This window comes from Vulpes vulpes, chromosome 14 (genome assembly GCF_048418805.1).
Source record: "Vulpes vulpes isolate BD-2025 chromosome 14, VulVul3, whole genome shotgun sequence".
Classification (NCBI taxonomy): Eukaryota; Metazoa; Chordata; class Mammalia; order Carnivora; family Canidae; genus Vulpes; species Vulpes vulpes.
Window position 1 is genome coordinate 87013379 of NC_132793.1, and position 22523 is coordinate 87035901.

A 22523-nucleotide genomic window follows, 5' to 3' on the forward strand; every position below is an offset into this window, starting at 1 on the left:
TGCTTCTTTTAGGTGCTGAACCTAAAGTCTGTTCCTGGGCTAGCCATTAAGATGGACAGAGGGACATGAAACGAGAACAGAGAACCCAAGTAGAACCTTCAAAGATGACCTTGGGACCCCTTCTTGGCTTCTTCCCATCTCCAAACCTCCACCTGCAGAAACCATCACTGGGGACATGAGCAAACTCCTGGCCCACTGGTCAAGGAGGCTAGAGCAGGGGAATTGTCAGGAGCTGACTACTGCAGGCCTGGCTGCTGTTCTGTGCCAACGAGGTGATACAGGGCATCAGGGACAGTGTTCCTGGGCTGCAAAGCTCCTGCACCAAGCATAAAAACGATGCAACTGGTGCTTCCCTTGCATTTGCAGATATTGACAATGGGTCTGCTCTGCTCTTGTCCACAGTGACTGATGAGATCCAAAGACCTAGGTTGGAGGAGTTCTTGGAACCTGACCAGCTGTCTCTGGGATACTTCCCTCCCCCCACTTTCCTTTCGTTCTTCCTTTTCTTCCTCCTCCTCTCCTTTCCTTCCTTCCCTCCCTTCCTCCTTCCATCCTTTTTTCCTCCTTCTTCCTTCCTTCCTTCTGCATTTCTGTATTTCTTTCCTTCTTATTTTCACCCATAGTTAAAATTGTTATTTTTGTACCAGTTATAAGCCATGAAATATACAGAATAGGAGTTCCCTTTGCCTGTCAGCACTTACACTTATTATCCACCTTTTGATGAGTTTTCAGTGTCTTCTTAGTCCACATGCCACAGTGCAGTTCTTCAAAGATTCACATGATATCCATTCTTTCATTTCTCATTGCCAAATACAATTTTAACCATTTCTATCTTTGCTATAATAGAAAAGACATAAGAATTTATCTCTTCTATTTCTCAGTACAGGGTGCACATGTGCACACATATATAGACAATGTAGTATATAGCAAACACTCTAACTCAAGTTTCTGGCCATAAATCAAATGTGTGGGTGGTGTAACCATACATTTTCTTGGCCTTGGACTATGTGTAAGGCAACACGTCTCCACCTGATCAGGGTTGTGTTCCCACAAAATGTTAGATTTGTGTAAACGCTGTTCTGTCTCCAACCAGAACAGCACAGATTTTGCTATAGCTTAGTGATGTTATTTTGGAGAACTGAGTGAGATCTAACTATAGAATCTAAGAAAATCTGTATTAAAGGGGTAAAAAACAAGCATCAATGCTGGTTGCTTTTCTAATTGTTTATTTGGGAATAATTGTAGACTTCACAAGAAGTTGTAAAAATAGTTCATAGAGGTTCTTTGAGCCCTCCAATGGTGGCCTTAGTATGATCTTAAAACCAATAAATTAACATTTGACACACACTACTAACTATAGACCTTATTTAGTTTTACCTTTCTCTAACATTTGTGTGTATGTGTGTCTGTGTATAAGTGTATGTGTGTGTGTGCTGGGGAGGAGTTTGCAGTTTTCCTCTGTGTACAGATTCATGCAACACCATGCTCAGGACACAGAATTGTTCCATCATCACTGATGAACTTTCTACCATCTCTTAGTAACCTCACCCATCTGGCCAACTCTTGGCTCAGTTCATGACAACCCCTAATCTGTTTCCCAGCTTTATAGTTTTTTCATTTTGAAGGTGCTTTAAATTGACTCACCACATGTAACCATTTCAGATTGGCTTTTATCACTAAGTATCCTGCCCTTAAGATCTACCAAGCTGTTGCGTAGGTCAAATGTTTGTTCTTTTTATTGCTGTTATTCCATTTTATAGATGAACCAGAGTCTTTTCAACCTTACACCCTTTGAAGGACATTTGGGTTGTTTCCACTTTTTGACTAGCACGAATAAAGTTGCTATGAACATTCATATACACATTTTTGTGTGAATGTAAGTTTTTATCTCACTGCAAGATCATATGGTTAATGCACGTTTAGTTTTCTAAGAAACAAACTACTTTCAAGAGTGACCATATAATTTTTACATTTCCACCAATAACGTACAAGATTTTCAGTTTCTTTGACAGCCTTGCCATATTTGGTGTTATCCCTATTATTATTTTAGTCATTCTAATGAGCAGGTGGTGATATCTCATTGTGGTTTAAATTTACATTTCCTTAATAGCTAATGATATTGCATGCCTTCTTATGTACTTATGTGCCCTCTGCATCTCTTTTTGGTGAAATGCTTTTTGTTCATGTATTTTGCCCATTTGTCTGATTGAGCTTTTTTGTGTGATTTTGTTTTTATTATTGTCATTATTGTTTTTACTTTTGTATTTTGAGTGTTCTTTATGTGTTCTATATACAAAGTCCTTTGCTATGTATGTGGTTTACAAATATTTTCTCTTCACTCATAGCTTGTCTTTTCATCATCTTACAAGGATCTTTTTTTTTTTTTTACAAGGATCTTTGACAAGCAAAAAGTTTTTGTTTTGATGAAGTCCAATGCATTACTTTTTAATTTATGGATTGTGGTTTGGGAATGAGGTCTATGAGCTCTGCTTAGCCCTACATCCCAAAGAGTCCCTCCTCTGTTTTCTTCTAAAAGTTTTATAGTTTTATTTTACAACTAAAGCTCTGAGCCATTTTGAGTTAATTTTTTAATAAGGTGAGAGGTTTAAGTTGTGATTCTCTTTTTTCCCTAGATATTCAATTGCTCTAACATATTTTTTGAAAAGATTATCTGTCCTACATAGAGTTGCTTTTACACGTTTGTTAAAAGTTGGTTGAGCATATTTGTGTGAGTTGATTTCTGGGTTTTCTGTTCTGTTCCAGGGATCTATGTCTCTCCCTCTGCCAATCACTATCTTGATTACAGTAGCTCTATAGTAAGACTTTATCTCCAAGGGTGATTCTTCACACTTTATTCTTCTTTCTTAAGCTATGCCTTTACATGTAAATTTTAAAATAGGCTTATCTATGTCAAAAAGACTTGCTGGAAATTTGATATGTGCTGCATTAAGATAATGGAATATTTGGGAGTAAGTTATTGTTGAGTCTTCTTATTCACGAACACAGAATATCTCCATATGTTTAGACTTCAGATTTTATTCACCAGTATTTTATAGTTTTGGCACACAGATTCTGGACATGTTCTGGTAGACTTTATACTAAATATTTCTCTTCCTTCAAATAATTGCAAATAGTATTGTATTTCTACATTTAGGCTTCTGTATGTTATTGCTTATAAAAATACAATGTATTTTTGTGTATTGATCTTGTATCCCACAACCTTACTATACTCATGTATTAGTTCTAAGACTTTTTTTCTAGGTATCTTGGGATTGTCTACATAGAGAATCATGTCATCTGCAGACAGGAACAGTTTTACTTCTTCCCTTTTGTTTTGTATGCTTTTTAATTTTATTCTTGCCTTTTGGAGCTAAGAATTTCAGTACTATGCTGAGTAGGAGTGGTGAAAGCGCATCTTATCTTGCTCCAGATCTTAGAGGAAAGAAATTTATCTTTCACCAGTGAGTATTCTGTTAGTAGTAGGTTGTTTGTAGATGCTCTTACTCAAGTTTAGGAAGTTTTCTTCTATTTCAGGTTTTCTGAGAATTGTTCATAAAATGATGTTGAGTTTTGTTCATAACCATATCGATTTTCATCATATCAAAAATAATAATCTCCAATAATCAAATCGTCTTCTTCCTCCATTCTTGAGTAAGAACAAAGGTGGAGGTATCACAATCCTAGATTTCAATCAAAACAATATAGTACTGGCACAAAATGGATACAGAGGTCAATGGAATAAAATACAGATCCCAGAAATAAACCCATCCTTATATGGTCTATTAATCCATCACAAAAGAAGCAAGAATCAACAATGAAGAGAAGACAGTCTTTTCAATAAATTGTGCTGGGAAAATTGGACAGCTACTTGCAAAAGAATAAACTGGACTGTTTTCTTACACCGTACACAAAAATAAACTCAAACTGGATTAAAGACCTAGATGTGGGACCTGAAACCATAAGACTTCTAAAAGAAAACATAGGCAATAATCTCTTGGACATCAGCTTTAGCAACATATTATGGATATATCTCCTTAGGCACGGGAAACAAAGGCAAAATTAAACTATTGGGACTACATCAAAATAAAAAGACTTTGCATAGCAAAAGAAGCCATCAACAAAACCTACTGAATGGGGGAATATATTTGCAAATGATGTATCCACTAAGGGTTTAATGTCCAAACTACATACAGAATTTATATAACTCCACACCAAAAACCAATCTGATTTAAAAATGGTCAATCTATTCAGACATTTTCCCAAGAAGACATACAGATGGCCAACAGACACATGAAAAGATGCTCAACATTGCTAATCATCAGGGAAATGCAAATCAAAACCACAATGATTTATCACCTCACACCTGTCAGGGTGACTACAATCAAAAAGACAAGAAATGACAAGTGTTGGCGAGGACATAGAGAAAAAAAAGAACACTTGCACACTCTTGGTGGGAATATAAATTGGTGCAGCCACTGTGGAAAACAGTATGGAGGTCCCTCAAAAAATTAAAAGTGAAAATACCATGCAATCAAGTCATTCCACTACTGGATATTCACCCAAAGGAAATGAGAACACTAATTTGAAAAAGACACATGCATCCAATATTTATTACAACATTATTTATAATAACCAAGATATGGAAGCAATGTAAGTGTTTATCCACAGATGAATGGGTAAAGAATTACCTCCAGGGCTTTTAGTTATCTTAGCAGAAAGGACCTGAGAGAAGTAAATCTCCACAAGCTTGTCTAGAACCAGAGCTGTTTTTTTATCCTAGAGGTTTTTCCCTCTTATATTGTAGTTAGAAATTCCTGGATTTTTTTTTAGAAATAAAAATTTTTTTATTGAAATAAATCAATGTGGCTTTTTCCAAACATATAAATGTCTTATAACATGCCTATTAAAATGTGATCAAGTACAACATAGGGAATATATTCGATAATACTGTAATAACTTTGCATGGTGACATGATAACTATACTTATCATGGCAAGCATTTCATAATGTGTATAAATGTCAAATTACTATGTTGTACAACTTGAAACTAATATAATATTGTATGAAGTATAATATTGTATTATACTTCAGTTAAAATTGTTAAAAGTACACAGTTTGTTTTGATCAACATAGTATGTATTAATATATATATATATATATATAGTTCTTTTAGCAACTTTGTGTGAGCACTTTGTACAAAGCAAACTTTTTACTGCACTCTCCTTTTTAATATCAACTTGTTTCCTTTCATTATGCCTAAATAATCATGAATTGGAGTCTTAAAAAAATTGATGTAGAATTAGGTTACGAGAGAAAATTTTATGTTAGCTGAAAGTATATTATGATTTCTGTGCCAAGGAAATACATGCATTTGTGTGTTAAGTGATAGAGTCATTGAAGGAAAGATTTCTTTGGTTTGTTTCTTAACTTTTTGTGATATTGAAAAGAGAGGTTGGGCTCTTCTGCAGACAAACATCTCCCTGGGCACTACCACCCTGAATCAAGACTTGTCTTACTCTCCCGTAACTATGATCAGTGACACTGCCTGCCGCAGAGCAGCCCAAGTGTTTGCTATGAGAGACCACTTGCTCCCCATGCACCACCCTCACAGAGGAGCAGGCCCCAGATGTCCCACAAAAGTGGCTGGAAGGAATTGGGTCAGAGGTACAGAAAATCCCATGGCTAAATTCATGCTCTGTCTTTCCATAATCATCTCCAATATAAATATGATGCATTTGCCATTTGCCAATAGTTATCCAAGAGTCCAGCCCAATCATTTCTTTGCTCATCCTGTGTACAAGAGCTCTGTGCTCCCTGAGATGTGACTTACATGCCTCACTTTCAGAAGGCCCATGGCCCTCTGACCCTGTCCATGTGGATTGAGCATGGGCCTAGCACCTTTTACATCAGCAACCTCTGTCCACAGCCTCTTGCAGCCATGGCTACTGTGGACAGGCCTCAAGAGCAAGCTGCAAATGTGGCTGGGCATTTGCATCCTGGGCACCTGGATTGCCCTGTGCCGTTTCTATCTGTCACTTCTACCTCTGCTTCCCTGCCTGATTTCTGCTTTTTCCACCTGTCCTTCAGGATTGACCTCTTGGCACCCATGACACTCAGGTGGGAGATGCTCCTGGGGAGCCCAGTCTTTCAGGGGACACAGGTGACTTGGGGGTGTCACAGAAAGACTAGCCATTCTGCCTTCAGCCCACCTTGCTGTCAGGAGGCCAGCTACACGGGGATGAAACCTGTCATTCCTGGCCTGCTTTACTCGGGGCTCCTGATTCAGGGACAGTGTCAAGAATAAAACAAACATTGGCATTAGGGTTGCATACGATGTGAATGAATTCTGATTGCTGAACAAGTAAACTTCCAGTTGTGATCTTCCAGTTGCAACTACAAACTCCCATGAGAGTAAGTTCTCCAGAAAATTGCCTTCTGGGAACCCCAGGATTCTGTGACTGTGCAGAGACTAGAGTCACCAAGTGTCAGCTCTTCTCTGGGTCTGGATGACAGTGCATTTCAAGTGCCACTGGAGAGCCCAGCAGGCTGACTAATTACAAGTACCAGCTTTCCAAGGGCCTATAGCTTGAGGAGGGATTGGGAGGGGAGAGTATTGATTCCAACTTTTGGAAGAAAGCACAGGATCTGCATTAATTTTAGTTAAATGTCTCTAAGATGTATTTTTCATGTCAAATAGTCAATTATAATTCCACTGATACATAGTGAGATAAAAATTGCATTTGATATTGGAGGTGGGACATTTTGGTGTGTTTGGTATGATGGGGGCGGGGGAGCTTCAGTGTTTTAAAAAAGAACCCAAGCAAACCAGGAAAGCAGAATGTAAAGATACATGGATGGGGAAGGAAAAGCGCAACCTCAAGAAGCTTATGCAAGGGACCCCTGGGTGGCTCAGTGGTCGAGCATCTGCTTTTGACTCAGGGCGTGATCCCGAGGTCCTGGGATAGAGTCAAACATTGGGCTCCCCACAGAAAATCTGCTTATCTCTTTATGTCTCTGCCTCTCTCTGTGTGTCCCTAATGAATAACTAAATAAAATCTTAAAAAAAAAAAAGAAGCTTATGCAAAATTCTGCAGTAAGAAATTTCATAAGGCAGCCATTATCATGTCTGTTTTGTTAAGTGGGGTAGGCATTCCATTATGGGCTCAGTGCTCAGAGTCTGACCTGGGTCTTCCCAGTTGCATGAATGGTACTTTCTGCCCCTGGCTGACTCAGCACCCCTGGTGCTATGAGTGGTGATGCCCCAAGAATGTCTCAAGGTCTCCAGGTGCCCCATCATGTGCAACAGATTTAAGTGCCCACCACAGAGTAGGGAGGAGGCCTCCAGGGCCAGCTTGGAAGAGGCTTGGCCAGTTTGCCAAACAGGTGGGAGCTCAGCTCTCCCTGGAAGGTTAAAATAACTATCAGAACTGCCGCCATTCAGTGCTGGCTGTGACATCTGCGATAAGGCCGGGACTCCATTCTATTTATCCCTGAGCAGGCCAGGACCCCTTCCTGTTGGTCCTGGGGCCAAAACCTACAACTCATAGCCAGCTCTGCCCACCTCTTCCCACTAACGCCCTCCCCATGCAGGTCTGTGAGTCTGGGACACCCAGACTCACTCATATGTATGTTCAGGAGTCTTGCGCTCTATAGACTGCAGGGCGGGATGTGTGTGGAACAGAAACACAGATTACATGGAGGAGCTTGGAAGTGCCACAGGGCTGTACTGTGTTCACATAGCCACCTGGCACTGGGGAATAGCAAGAGAGGAGGCTATGCTGGGAGGTGAAGCCAAAATCACAACCTGGTGGGGTCTGCACGATAGAGCATTATGGGGGAGGGACCTCCTTCTGTGTGTTCAGGGTCACACTGCACTGCCCCCTTGTGAATCAGGTCACATGAGACTGACTTATTAAGTCTTAGCTGAGCCCTTTTGATGAGCCCACAATGCATTGAGGAATCAAAAAAGAGAAGTCTGCTCCAGGCAAGGGTGATTTATGGGCATTAATTGCAACCTTGCTCATTTCCTATAAAGTTGGGATGAAGCTGCCATTGCTGATGCAAGGAAAAGATGTGTCTGAAATATTGGCTGGTGTCATCAATACTGGGAGCTCTTGGGCCAGGTCCCTTCTGCATTCTGATGAGATAAGGCTATTTGGGAAGGAAAATGCCTCCAGAGCATAAATCTATCTGACACCAAATGTCTACTTCCCATGGTGGCCAGGCCCTACTATGAAGGAGACCAGAGATGCAGACATGGGAAAAGTGGAGCTGGTCCCTACTTCAAGGACAGAAAGGACCAAAAACTGCACTGGGTGAAGGCTGACCTTTCACTGGAGGTCTTTACAAGCTCAAACCCTGGCCCCACATCTCTCATCAAAACTATAGTTCTTAACAGCAATGTAAAGGCAATATTGTCATCTGTGGTCATTTGGATTATGAGCAAAGACAAAGGCTTTGAATGAGCTTGTGCAGTTTGGCTCAGCGACGGGCTCTGGCCATTGAACATGAGAAGAATATGTTCCAGGCACTGCTGGTCAGAAGATAAGAGGCCCTTGGAGCACCTCAGAGCCCAGTGTAGCCCCACCTAGATCACCCGAACCCAGTGGACCCTGAGAGCCAAGCATTAAGAGTGAATGCTTTTGTTTTTTTTTTTAATTTTTATTTATTTATGATAGTCACAGAGAGAGAGAGAGAGAGAGAGAGGCAGAGACACAGACAGAGGGAGAAGCAGGCTCCATGCACCGGAAGCCGGACGTGGGACGTGGGACTCGATCCCGGGTCTCCAGGATCGCGCCCTGGGCCAAAGGCAGGCGCCAAACCGCTGCGCCACCCAGGGATCCCAAGAGTGAATGCTTTTGCTACAAGCCACTGAAACTTTGAAATTGTTTATTCCACAGCATTATTGTGTCCATCATCAAAACCAAGACTTTAGAAAAGTCAATGATATAATGCTTCTGCTACTGTCTCAGAATTATTTTCTAAACAACCCTAACACCAGCATAGTTTTATTTCTCTCATGTCTTCAAATATTGCGTTACTCCCCAATCTGCATCAGGGGAGTATTTTATTCTTGAAGTTCACTAACCTCCTCAGTGTATATAATTTGGCCCTAATTTTGTAAACTATGAATATATACAATCTCCAGAGATGAGATCAAAGTGCTTAGGATGGTGTCACGGGTATTTCTGGGTTGAGGGAACTATAGTGACTTATGTACCACCTTAAAATTTTCTAGGTAAATTTAAATATAAATTTTTATCAAATTTAAGTATGTAAATATATAAATTTTTCTATATAAAATTTTCTACTACAAATAATTATTTTAGAATCAGATCCTTATGCCTGATTTTTAGACAGATAAAGTTCAACATAAACATAGTTTAAACATGAAGCTTACTTCCTCGGAAACTTTGTGCTGGCTGTCAAAAGGATAAGCCAGAAGGACGAGTAAATGAGTAAATCCTAAAACACTGCAGAAAAAGGTTCTTCTCATTTTTTTTTTCAAAAAGAGGAAACTGACCAGAAATCTAAACAAAAAGATTTTCAGGTGTGGTTGGCCTCTTATGCTTAGGATTTGATGGAAAAAATAATTGTCCTTGAGATCAGATCTTGATTAAATATGTTTATGCTCTGATGCAATGCCAGTAAATCATTGCAAAAACCCCATGGGGACATTTAGAGTGAGTGGGTGGGGCGGGGTGGGGGGGAGTGAGCAAAACTTCCTAGATCCACTTCTCAGAAATATATGACATAGCCTACTTTCTCTCCAAAAATTGAAAGTAAAATTAGATTTATCAAAAAGTCACCTTTTCTATGAATATGCCCAAATGGATATGTGAGGTTATGAATGATGCCTTTCTATTTTAGAACCTGCCCAAATCAGAGTGATGGTCCTTCCTGGATTAGACCAGACTCTCTCTTAAGTGCAATAAAAGATGGAAATATCGTAACACCAAGGACAGAGAACACTGTCCAGTGCAAGACTGAGGAATATCCTTATTCATCCTTTAGGCTTTGTCAGAAGGAGAACTACTGGGATGACGATCTATTATGGGAACCAGACCTTACTGGCTATTGGAGGAGCCAGATAAGTGAAGGTCTGAGAGGGGAAGTTGGAGAATCAGGGCTGACCAACAAGGCATCCTGAGAAGTCAAACACATCCCATCATCAACATCTCCAAGGGGGAGAAGTCTACAGGAAGCTCTTACTTGTGTGGACTTTCAGCCAAACATCTGGAGGTGGTCTGGGGCTGCTATTTGCCAGCAGGCAGGAAGAAATGAATGTGGGGCAGAGGCAAGCAAGGATGAGCAGGATCCTGTTGGGCAACTCCGTGTGTATCTGTTCCCATATCTAACCATCTTGACCTTCAGAGAGTAATGGTGGTTGCCCATTGGGTCAGAACTGGTTCAGTCTGCGACATAACGAAAGATAGGAAACTGAAAGGAAATCTGGTTCAGTCAACAAAGAAGAGTAGCTGTTAGACAGGCAGCCAAGAGTGCCTGTGAAAGAACCAGATAATTTAATTAATTCAAATAATTCATGGATGTGGGGGACTGACACAGGTTAGCACCATCCCTGGCCTTTCCTCACAAGATGCCAATAGCATGCCCCTTCTCCCAGTGGTGACAATCAAAATGTGTCCAGACATTGCCAAATGTCCCTGCGGTGGTGACAGGCAAAGTCATTCCAGTTGAGAAACCTATGCATCACAAAGTATTGAACAAAGACTTTAGAAAGTAATGATGCTTATTCAGTCATTATCAGTCCTGCTACAAACAACAAAACAATTTGGTTTTTAATAATTTTTAGTGAGAGTGTTTCTGTACAATTAATAAACAATAAAGAGACTTCTAAAAAGATTTTATTTGATCTTCATTTGACCTTTAAAAAAACTTTTATTGGGGATCCCTGGGTGGTTCAGTGGTTTGGCACCTGCCTTTGGCCCAGGGTGTGATCCTGGAGTCCCGGGATCGAGTCCCACATTGGGCTCCCTTCATGGAGCCTGCTTCTCCCTCTGCCTGTGTCTCTGCCTCTCTCTCTCTCTCTGTCTCTCATGAATAAATAAATAAAATCTTTTAAAAAATAAATAAAATAAAATAAAATAACTTTTTGAAATAAAGCAGTCCTCAGATCAAAGAGTCATCTCTTAGAGGACACTCAAGTTAAAACTATGCTTTTACAGTAGGATTTGCCTCAAATGTGTCAAAATGGAAAGCTGTATTTCAACCCCAAATGATTCAAACCAGCTAAAGTTGATAAATATCTAAGAATCCTAAAGTGTGAGATTATAACTGGACCTCTCCAGGTCCAGGACTTTTTCCTGACCAATGACAAGAGGGATCTGTGTTTTAAGCTTTGTATGGACTTATGGACTCATGCCACCAGTTCCATGGTACAACCTTTAATTCTTGAGTATAGTATAATCATGATGAACTGGTTTTTTAGGAAAAAAAAACTAACATTTTCCTTCAAGGAGCCACTCAGTGGCTATCTCCATGGGTGAGTGTACTATTGCTTAGGAAGTAGACAAATCCAAGATTCTATTTTCTCAGTCACTGAGGAATTCTTTAACAATCCTGAAGGTTCCACCAAGATTGCATTGTAGATTCTGCTCCTCTGGAGCAGCAGACAGCCCAATGTAGGGAGTGTGCCCATAGTTAGGGAATCTGCTGCTTCTGATGGTGAGTCACTCAACAGCAGTAACATCTTTCTTTCTTAGTCATCATTGGAATCCTGGTCAGCATTGGAATATTCATCACATGACACATGGTATGAGATTATTTTGTGATGCTAACTATCTGCTGGAAGAAGTGTTCATCACCAGGCCTGAGAACAAGATGTTAATTGAGCTTCTGAACATCCAGACCAAACTCTATCTGCAGAGTCCTAATTATCGATTGTATCTTCTCATTCAAATACACATCAATTCATAAAAATGAGTGCTGGCCAGAATACTGAACTCCTTTTGACTCAGAAAGTCTGTGTCATTTGCTACACTTATGGCAGTTGTCTGTGGTTTGTCTCTCTGAGTATTGTTCTAAAAATTCTGCAGAAAGTTTGTGGTTGGGCTGTGTCTGACTCCATACCCATTAAGGGTCTGGTGGTTACCAAAATGCTGAACTTAAATTGACCATTCAGTTGAGAAAGCACCATGTTATACACTTCAACATTTAAACATCCTGTTTTCTGACTAGAAAAGGAATTCCTTCTGTGTGTTTCTTTGTTAAACATTGGGACTAGGAACTGAAAATAAATAGCACTTCCTCCTGGGAGCAGTCTCTGAATTCTTTTTTTTTTTTTAATAATAAATTTATTTTTTATTGGTGTTCAATTTGCCAACATACAGAATAACACCCAGTGCTCATCCCGTCAAGTGCCTCCCTCAGTGCCCGCCACCCAGTCACCCCCACCCCCGCCCTCCTCCCCTTCCACCACCCCTAGTTCCTTTCCCAGAGTTAGGAGTCTTCCATGTTCTGTCTCCCTTTCTGATATTTCCTACCCATTTCTTCTCCCTTCCCCTCTATTCCCTTTCACTATTATTTATATTCCCCAAATGAATGTGGTCTCTGAATTCTTACCTGTATACTCATGATAACACTAATTCTTTCATTTACTTGGCAAAGTGGAAGTCTTTTGCCAAGGATAATTTAGTGATATAATGATCATTATGAGGGATTTTTGATTTTGTAAGATTTCATATCCATGAGGAGCACTGGAAATAACAGGATGAGATTCCAAATATTCAACAGCCATTTTTTAAGGTATTCAAACATTTATAAATGCTGAAATGATCGATATTGGACTTTTTGTAAGGTCCTTTAGCAGGATTAAGGAGAAAGTTGATCAGGAACATCTCTGATCCCCCACATACTTCCGGAGCTCTCCAAAATCATGGAGCCTCTGTTACCCTCAATTTCTCCACACTTCACTTCTTGCCTCCTATTCCCCCAAAACCTTTTGTGAGGAAGATATGCTTATGCCATACCAAATCCCTTATTCTGTAGATAGGTGAAGGGGAGCTCTCCAATATGACTCAAACTCTGAGAAATCTTATCCTCCTCTCCTGGCAGCCATACTTGCTGTCACATGAAATCATGACTCAGTTTCCCTTTAAGTCCTTATTGCACCTGGCTAGCAGCATTTATGCAGTAGTATTTAAACCTTGGATGAGAGTATAATTGATAGCTATAACAAATGAGTTCCCAAATCCCACTGAAGATAGGAAAAACAGTTACCAAATAATTTATTTTTTTAAGATTTTACTTATTTACTTAAGAGAAAGTGCACACGCATGCTAGAAAGAAAGAAAGAGAGAGAGAGAATGAGCAAGCAGAGAGGGAGGGAGAACCTGGCTCCCCACTGAGCAAGAAGCCCAAAGATGACTCAATCCAGGACCCTGAGATCATGACCTGACATAAAGGCAGACATTTAACCAACTGAGCCACCCAGGCACCCCAACAATTTAGATGTCTATTAGATATCTGTACTCTAGGCCTTGCCTTCACCAACTGATTAACCTAATTTTCATGACTTCAGAAGGAAAATCACAGAAAAGGCAAGATATAATCCTAAGGATTATATGCCTTTGGTATTTAGAAAGCCTAAAGTATGCTAAAGAAATAGGAAACTGCTCAGGGATATACATGAAGTCATCTTGGTTAAAATAGATTGGATCCAAATTTCAACCCATTCATAAAATATTGGAGAAGTAAGATATAAGTTAACTGAAACATTTATGCAAGAGTCAGGTATAACACTTAACATGATTAAAAGACAAATCTTATGTATACTACACTACAATAATAAATAAAATTCAAGCTGCATAAACTAAAAGAAAATCAGGCATATACTTACTTATAAGGTGCAACTGAATCAGTGCTTAGAGAGAAATTTAAAATTATAAACATCTATGTTAGATAAGAAAAAAAAATCTCAAATCAATAATCCTAACTTTCCACCTGAAGACACTAGAAAAGAAGAGCAAAATAACCCAAAGCAAGCAGAAAGAAGGAAAGAATAAGAATTGGAGAGGAATTTGATAAAACAGAGAACAGAAAAACTATAGAGAAAAATCAATACTACTAAAAGTGAGTTCTTTGAAAAGATCAACAAAATTGACCAACCTTTAGCTAGATTGTCCTAGAATAAAAGAGAATAGAATTACTACAATCAGAAATGAAATCAGAAACACAAAATAAAAAATAATCTTGTACAGAAATAAAAAATAGTCATGAGGGAATACTATGAAAAACTTGTGTGCCAACAACTTAGATAACTTAGATGAAATGGAAAAAATTCCTAGAAAGACCCAGACTACTAAAACTGACTCAAGAAAAAAAAATAAAATAAAATCTAAATATGCATATATAAAGAAAAGAGATTGAATAAGTAATTGAGAAAAACAAATACTTCTCACAGAGAGCATCTAAAGTAATAAAAAATAATTAAGAATCCATTCAACTAAAAAATGCATAACTTGCACTCTGGAAACTATAAAACATTGTTGAAAGAAATAAAAGAAGGCCTAGAAAAATGAAAAGACTTCTCATGTTCGTGGATTGAATGACTTAATATTAATATGACAATATTCCCTGGATTGATTTGTAGAATCTATGCAATCCCTAGCAAAAACTCAGCTGACTTATTTTCAGAAATTGACAAGCTGATTCTAAATTTTTTTTTTAGATTTTATTAATTTTTTTATGAGAGACACAGAGAGAGAGAGGCAGAGATATAGGCAGAGGGAGAAACAAGCTTCCCAAGAGGAGCCTGATGAGGGACTCCATCCCAGGACACTGGGATCAGAACCTGAGCCAGAGGCAGAGGCTCAACCACTGCGTCACCCAGGTGCCCTGATTTTCTTAAGGAAATTCATGAGACCTAAAATAGCCAAAAATTATTGAAAAAAGAATGGAGTTGTAAGATTCACAATTTCCAATTTTATAACTTCACACACTACTGGTAAGAATGTAAGATAGTACAGCCACTTTGGAGAACAGTCTGGCAATTCCTTAAGTACCATATGACCCAGTAATTCCACTCCTAGGTGTATACTCAAGAGAAATAAAAATATATGTCTACACAAATACTTGTAAACTGATATTCATAGCAGCAGCATCCACAATAGCCAAAAAGTGAAAACAACTTAAATGTCTGCCAATTGTTGAATGAACCAATGAAATGTGGTATATGCAGGGGAATATTTTTTGGCAAGAATAAATGAAGTAGTAATATGTGCTACAACATGGATGAACCTTAACAATGTTATGCCAAGTGAAAGAAGCCAGTCACAAAGGGCCATAGCTAGATCATCCACATTGGATTGGTCCACATGGTATGATTTTATTTATATGAAGTGTCCAGAATAGGCAAATCTTTATAGGCGGAAAGTAGGTTAGTGGTTGCTGAAGGCTGAGGGGGATAATGGTTAAGGGGTGCAGTTTCTTTTGGGACAATGGAAATATACGAAAATGGATTGTGGTGATGGATGCACAACTCTGGGAATATTCTAACACACATTTAATTGTGCACTTTAAATGGACAGATTGTCTGGTATATAAATTACATTTCACTAAAGTTACTTACAAAGAGTAAGATACAGACAGGGAAGCAAACCACCAAAGGGCTCTGTCTGAATAAGTCATCATACATTGAGTCCCCAAGTTCCTAAATCAATACGAAGAAATTGGGCACATTGCAATCTTAGAGGACCTGCAAAATAGAGCAGGATGTTATCAGAGAACACTTAGGGATGAAGAATACAGAAAAGGAAAGAAATCCATGGCCCTTCAATTTAATGATCTCACACCAAACCTGAACCCCAGGGATAAGACATGTGAGAATTCTGGTTCTCAGTTAATCTAGAATAAAGTCTAAAATGGAGAAAAGATAGAGATAGTACCAACAGCAGAGACTTTGAAAAAAAAAAAATGTGTCCAGTATCAAGGGAAGACTTAGAGGCAAAAGTGTTTGGGAAAGAAAAGACCAAGTTGAGGGGCAAAGAGCAAGGGAGTCAGACTTCAGAAGCATTTACTCATTTATTTAAAGCATAAATGTTTAAAAGAACAACAACCACACACATACACACAATTCTTGCAATATTGCCAAGGCTGTCACATATCCAATAGTCTGTTCCTAGTGAGAAGCCAGATATTTGCTCACGTTTCTCATTGGTTGTCATATTCATAAGCATCCAATGGTTTTGTGGGAAATGCTTGATATTTTATTTGAGAGGACTAGAATAAAATGTGAAGACCCTGCTTTTTGTTTGTTTGTTTGTTTTTGTTTATCTCAGAGTGAGTCATGTGGGATTTTTCCTGACTGTGGCACGTCCTCGTGGAGGTGGGTCAAATACCTGGTTTATGCTTCCAAACCAGACTTGTCTTGAAAGCAAAATGTTAATTATAGCCAAAAGAGCTCCAGGGACTTAATTCCAAAGGCCATAAAAGTGCTCAGCTATGCTCCCTGTTTCCTCTTTCGGAAAAAGAGAAGTTATTGCATTAATTTCCTTTTGATGCCTAACAAACTTAACGGCTTACAACAACACCCATTTATTATTCTCCAGCTCTGTCAGTCAGAAGGAGTGAGCTCAGCTGGGCTCTCTGCCCAGGGTCTCCCAAGGCTGAAAACAAGGGGATGGCCAGGTTGGGTTTTTAGCTGAAGGCTCAGGGGAAGCATCCACTTCGGAGCTTATTCTGGAAGCCGACAGAATTCAGTTCTGTGGTAAGAACTGAGGTCCTGGTTTCCTCTCTGGTTGTCGGCCAGGCTGGGGGCCAGGGGCTACCACATTTCTTCACGTGGCCTCTCTTGCCCACCAACAATGGCACCTGGATTCCTTCTCATTCCTGGAATTTCTCTGACTTCCCTTTTTAGAAGAAAAATCCTCTGCTTTTAAGGACTCATAATTAGGTGAGGTGTGCACAGAGAGAGAATCTCTGAATCCTAATGTCGCCTGATGTAGAAATTTAATTACAACTACAAAATCCCTCCTTGGTGGCACCTAGATCAATGCTTGATTGAATAACCAGTGACAGGACTCCTGGGGCATGAGGGCATTATGAGGACCCTGCCCACCACATCTGTGAACAGAAAGAGACAAGGAGGCCAATTCCTGGTTGACACGAGAGCTACTCTTTCTATCCTGAGCCCCACTGCAATAAAACAACCAGTCACTCAGGGAAATTGATGTTTTACAGAAGGTATTCCAAGCCCGCTTCCTTTTCTACACCCACTGAGCCTTTGACTACCGTATCAGCCCCAACAGAACAGCGCTGATCACTCCTCGGCTTCCATGCCTGCCGGCCACTGGCAGAAGCACTTCACTTAAATGTGGCCTTCAGATTAAGTGCTCACCGGAAGGATTGTTCTCAGAAAATAAAGAACCACTAGAAACACAATTTCACAGCGTATTATTTCTGCACTTGACTTTCTTAAACTGGCCTAGACAATGACTCTTGGAACTTTATTATTTTTTTAGATTTTATTTATTCATGAGACACAGAGAGACAGAGGTGTAAGCAGAGGGAGAAGCAGGCTCCCTGCGGGGAGCCCGATGCAGGACTCCATCCCAGGACCCCGGGATCACAGCCTGAGCCAAAGGCAGACGCTCAACCACTGAGCCACCCAGGTGCCTGACTCTTGGAATTTGAGCTTCCTTAATCCAACTGGCATATGACAATTTATGAACAAAAGCTCTATTGATGGAAGGAATATGATGGGAACAGAACTCATAAGGATATGGGTAGTCCTTCTCAGTCATTGCTGAAGCTATTTTAATATCCTTTGAAATCAGAAGTTATTCAAGGAATAAACCAGTCATAGATCCTCAGAGCAACAACAAAACATTCCTTGTGCAAGTTAAGCATGCTCTTCTTACAAACCTAGGGGAAAGTGATATTAATTTGTGCAAGACTTAAGAGCCATTCATGGAGTTATTCCTAGGTTTCCAGAAGTGTGTAATGTTAATGTTCTCTTTCTAGTTCCACTTACTGGTAAATAGTTCATGGTAGTGGCCTCACGTTCATTAGCATTTCTATAAATAAAGACAGTTGATAGGTTTTCCTTTATTCGGAATGACTAATAACATATTTGGTCAGTAATGCCTCAGGGGTTCACACAAGCAACTTTATATTCCTTCCAGCCTTTAAGTAATCATTTAAAAAAGGTAACACTCCTAAAAGATTAAGATTTCATTAAATATAGAAGATCTTACTTTGTATTTATCTCTCCTGGAAAACAAGGATTCAACCTATCTCTTGGAAGAACAAGTGGCTTAATATGGTAAAGCCTGAAGGAAAAGTTACAATTTTGTCAAGAGGTAGTTCAGTATTTAGGAGGTGAGCTCTCTACCTAAGAAGACACTCTACCCCCACATTGGATTAAATGGATCCAGCAATACCCAAACTTAACAACTACATGGGAATTGACAGGATTTGCATAATTTAAGAGGTATGATAGGCAACTATCATACCTTCAAAAACTTATCAAAAACAGGTAACCAGAATTTACTTGAGAAGCTGCAACTGACTTGTCTCTTGGAAATCTAAATTATAGGTGATTCTAATTCCAAGTCTACTGGAATACAAAACAAAAATCATCTTGGGGCATCTGGGTGGCTCAGCGGTTGAGCGTCTGCCTTCAGCTCAGGGCATGATCCTGGGGTATTGGGATTGAGTCCCCCAAAGGGCTCCCCACGGGGAGCCTGCTTCTCCCTCTGCCTATGTCTCTGCCTCTCTCTCTCTGTCTCTCAACAATAAATAAATAAACTCTTTTAAAAAATCATCTTATGTCCTTTCAGTACATTTCCTTGTGCAGAAGCAAAAAAAAAAAAGGTGGGGGGGGGGGTGCGCGGGGAGGGTGGCAGGAGGGTACCAACGGTAGAGGCTTTGGCTCAACAACATGGGAAACACCACCTCCTATTCAAGTACTTCTCTAGATTCAATGGGTAGTGTCTTCCTCCCTATTATGTGCCATGATTGTGGTTCTAAAACTGGTAGATGCTTCTGTGGATGTTACCCTTGCCACACCACTAATTGCATAGGTTCCACATGCTGTTCAATCCTAACTAGTAACTAGCAACATCAAGCATGGCTCAGATTGCAATTAACGACTACTATTGCTGGACTCTTGCATGACCATTTGTCACTGTAATCATCTCAACCCCACAGTCTTGCTTCCACCACTTGATGAAGGAGAGCCTCGTGACTCTATAAGAGCAACTGTAAAATTGAGTGTCCAACAGAAAGATCGAGTTGATGTTTCCCTAGAGAATGTGGAACAAATGTTCTTCTTAAATGATCAAGGTCGATACCATTAAGGTTAGGCAGAGACTATATAAAACTGTATAAGAGGATAATCTTCCACCCAAAGCTGGGTCAGACCAAGTGGTGGAACTAATAGCCACAAAAGAGTAATGATAAAGAAGATGAAAGGAATGCATTGGTAGATCATTAAAATAAGTGGCCCTTTTGTCCTTGCTGATAGGACTGATTTATGATGAGACAAATATAAGAAAATGAATATATTTATACATAAAATTTGTTTCAGACATGGGGTATTCAGCCTCAGGTTCAGAAAAAAAGAAACATTCGCTAAAACCAAATTGTTCCGTTAATTTTAATGATTCCTAATGCAGCTAAGATGGCCATTTGGTTGCACCCCTAAAATGAGGTAAATGTTAGCCAAAATGCAGTCACTCTGTTTCCACCACAAATAAGAGTTTATGGGGAAATTTCTCCATGGGAGCTAGAGATATGAAGGACTTATGCTTAATCTGTACCACCATAACCCAGAAAAAAACCAGAACTGCGAAGGTGGGATATATATGAGTCTGAACCATGTCCCAGGGGAGTTTTAAATATATAAAGAAGGGCTTTATTCATTTATCCAAGTCATAAGGTTATGAACCTGTGATCAAGATCACTTATAAATTTTCTGGGTGATAAAGACTTCTCAGGCAGAAACACCACTGCAAGAACTGCAATATCTACACAAATTGTTAGACAATATTTTGTCCCACCTGGGGGATACTATCCCTACTCCTCCTTAGTGTTAAAGGTACTGGGACAGTCATAAAGAACTTGGTAAAATATTCTCATTTAATCAAAATCTTATTGCCCCTATTCACTATGATTTGCAGGAAAAGTAGAGGTACCGGTGGGACTCTCAAAAACTTTATTATTTATTTTATTTTATTTTTTTTTTTGGAACTCTCAAAAACTTTAAACTGGGGCACTAGGAGCAGGAACGGTACAGTGGTACTTCTTTGTGGCAGTTTGACCTTTTTTTGTTTTTTGTTTTTCCATTTCAGCCATGATGGTTTAAAAGCTGAAGGAATCTGGAAAAGATCTGCTAGCTCTCTTTCTCCTGATTTTGTGGCTCTGAGATCTAAGATGGGCAGTGTGCTCTGTTTGAGGGGACTCCCACAGTGCAAGGCAGTGACCCAATTAATGGCCCAGAAGGGCTACTGATTGGCCATCATCCTCAGAAGTCTGGAAGTGGCCAAAGCCACTGGTGCTGGTGACTGTGGTGGAAATCATTTGGCATTTAGCTATGATGCTGCCAAAATACATTTGAAGAGATGGAGAAAAATTTAGGTCTTTATCTCTTAGTAAATGCAGCTGGAATTAATAGGGATAGCCTTTTAGTAAGAAAAAAAGCTGAAGATAAGATATCTTGGCACATACTAACCTGATGGTTCCATGCTGACTTGGAAAGCTGCCAGAAAGGCTATGATTCAACACCAAAGAGGATCTATTGTTACTAGAGGACATACTGGTTTCAAAGGCAATTCTGGCCAATCTTTGTACAGCGTCAGTAAAGGAAGATGCATTGAATTTGCATATACTTTTGCTAAAGAAGTTACAAGAAAGAAAATTGCAGTGAATGTAGTTGTACCAGTATTTGTCCACACAGATAGGACGAAAGACTTGAACATGTAAAGAAAAATACCTCTCTTGGGAGGTTTGGAGACCTATCGATGTGCACATTTTTTCTTTGAGAATCGCCATATACAGCACCTGCCTGGCTCATGATCTGAGCATCTGACTCAGAGCATCTGACTCCTGATCTCAGGGTCATGAGTTAGAATCACCATATAGGGCATATTCTAGTAGGGGATGGGGGATTACAACTCATGATATAATTTACAGATTATTAAGTTATAATAATGATTAGAATCAAGGGTACATGTTGTTTGATTCTTGATTTACAGTCATACCTACATGGGTGACATTTGCTACAAATGTTCATTTTCTATTTTTATATGAATATGCCTGAAAAGAACAATATGTGATCAATTGTGTTTTCTAAAAGGTATGTACCTTATAGTCGGTAGCAATTTTAGTAGACAGACATTTTGCAAGTGATATGAATAAGTATTATCTTCTTAATTTATATATTTTCTCTCAAAATGATATAGTCTAGTTGTTTTGAGTTATTTCATTGTGTTAAGCTAAATTCTCTAGAAGTTAACCTTGTGGGCCATTGCCAAAATAAAAGTATTTATAGGTCACTGGTTAATTGTCAATACTTTAGCAACCCTGCTAAAGTTAAGTACTGGATTCCCTTTCCATATGCCTAGAAGATCAACTGTTACACAGGTTGAAAAAAAGTATCAGTATCAATTAGATATGGACATGAAGTTAGAGTCTGGTTTCTTTGAGTGGCTTAGTCTTGGCTGAACAGCTGGGCAAAATAATCTGCAAATGTAAGTGTGGTACAACTGACCTCTATAACAATTCTCAATGATGATGTGTATTAACCCTTAAGGTTTCAATATCTGGTACAATCATGAGCTACATAGATCTCTTCAACTTAGGAAATAGAAGTGTTGGTTTTTTTTTTTCTTTTAATCCACACAACACTCAGGAGGGCAAACTACTTAAAAACAGTATGAGGGGTGCCTGGACGGATCAGTCAGTTGAGCATTCAACTCTTGTTTTTTGGCCTGGGCAGTGATTTCAGGGTCATAGAATTGAGCCCCTCATCAGGCCTGGGCTCAGTGGGGTGTCTGATTCCCCTCTCCCTCTGCTCCCTGCACCCTGCTCACAAACACTCTTTCTCAAATAAATACATAAATCTTTAAAAAAATCAGTATGAGACATAATGATATTTTAAAACTTAAGAGTATTTTGCATTAATAATTTCTAACCTAAAATTTTAGAAAGATAATAGCCAATTACTTATGATCAGTCATAAATGATAATGTAAATAAATATGCAATAACAATGAATTAAATGTCTTTACAAGGAATAGTTAAAGCATTGGTCTTAAAAGAAAATATCTGCCTGAAAATAAATGATAAAGACACAAACTGCATGTAAAGTATCAGGCAACATCTATTTTGTATTGAACTCTTTTGGGGTGAGTAGTGTGATATTTAAATGTCATTGGATTCATGTTGATTTTTATTATTTATCATTTAAATTTTTTTCCCCAAATTTGTATTTAAATTCTAGTTAACAAATTTGTATTTAAATTCTAATCTACATGTCGCATAATACTGGTTTCAGGAGTAGAAT

General features: G+C 39.1%; 1 pseudogene; it reads left to right on the forward strand.

Moving 5' to 3' along the window:
• The first annotated feature begins 5937 nt into the window (after positions 1–5937).
• LOC112923133 (3-oxoacyl-[acyl-carrier-protein] reductase pseudogene) lies at positions 5938–21001 on the forward strand (annotated as a pseudogene).
• The last annotated feature ends 1522 nt before the right edge of the window (positions 21002–22523 follow it).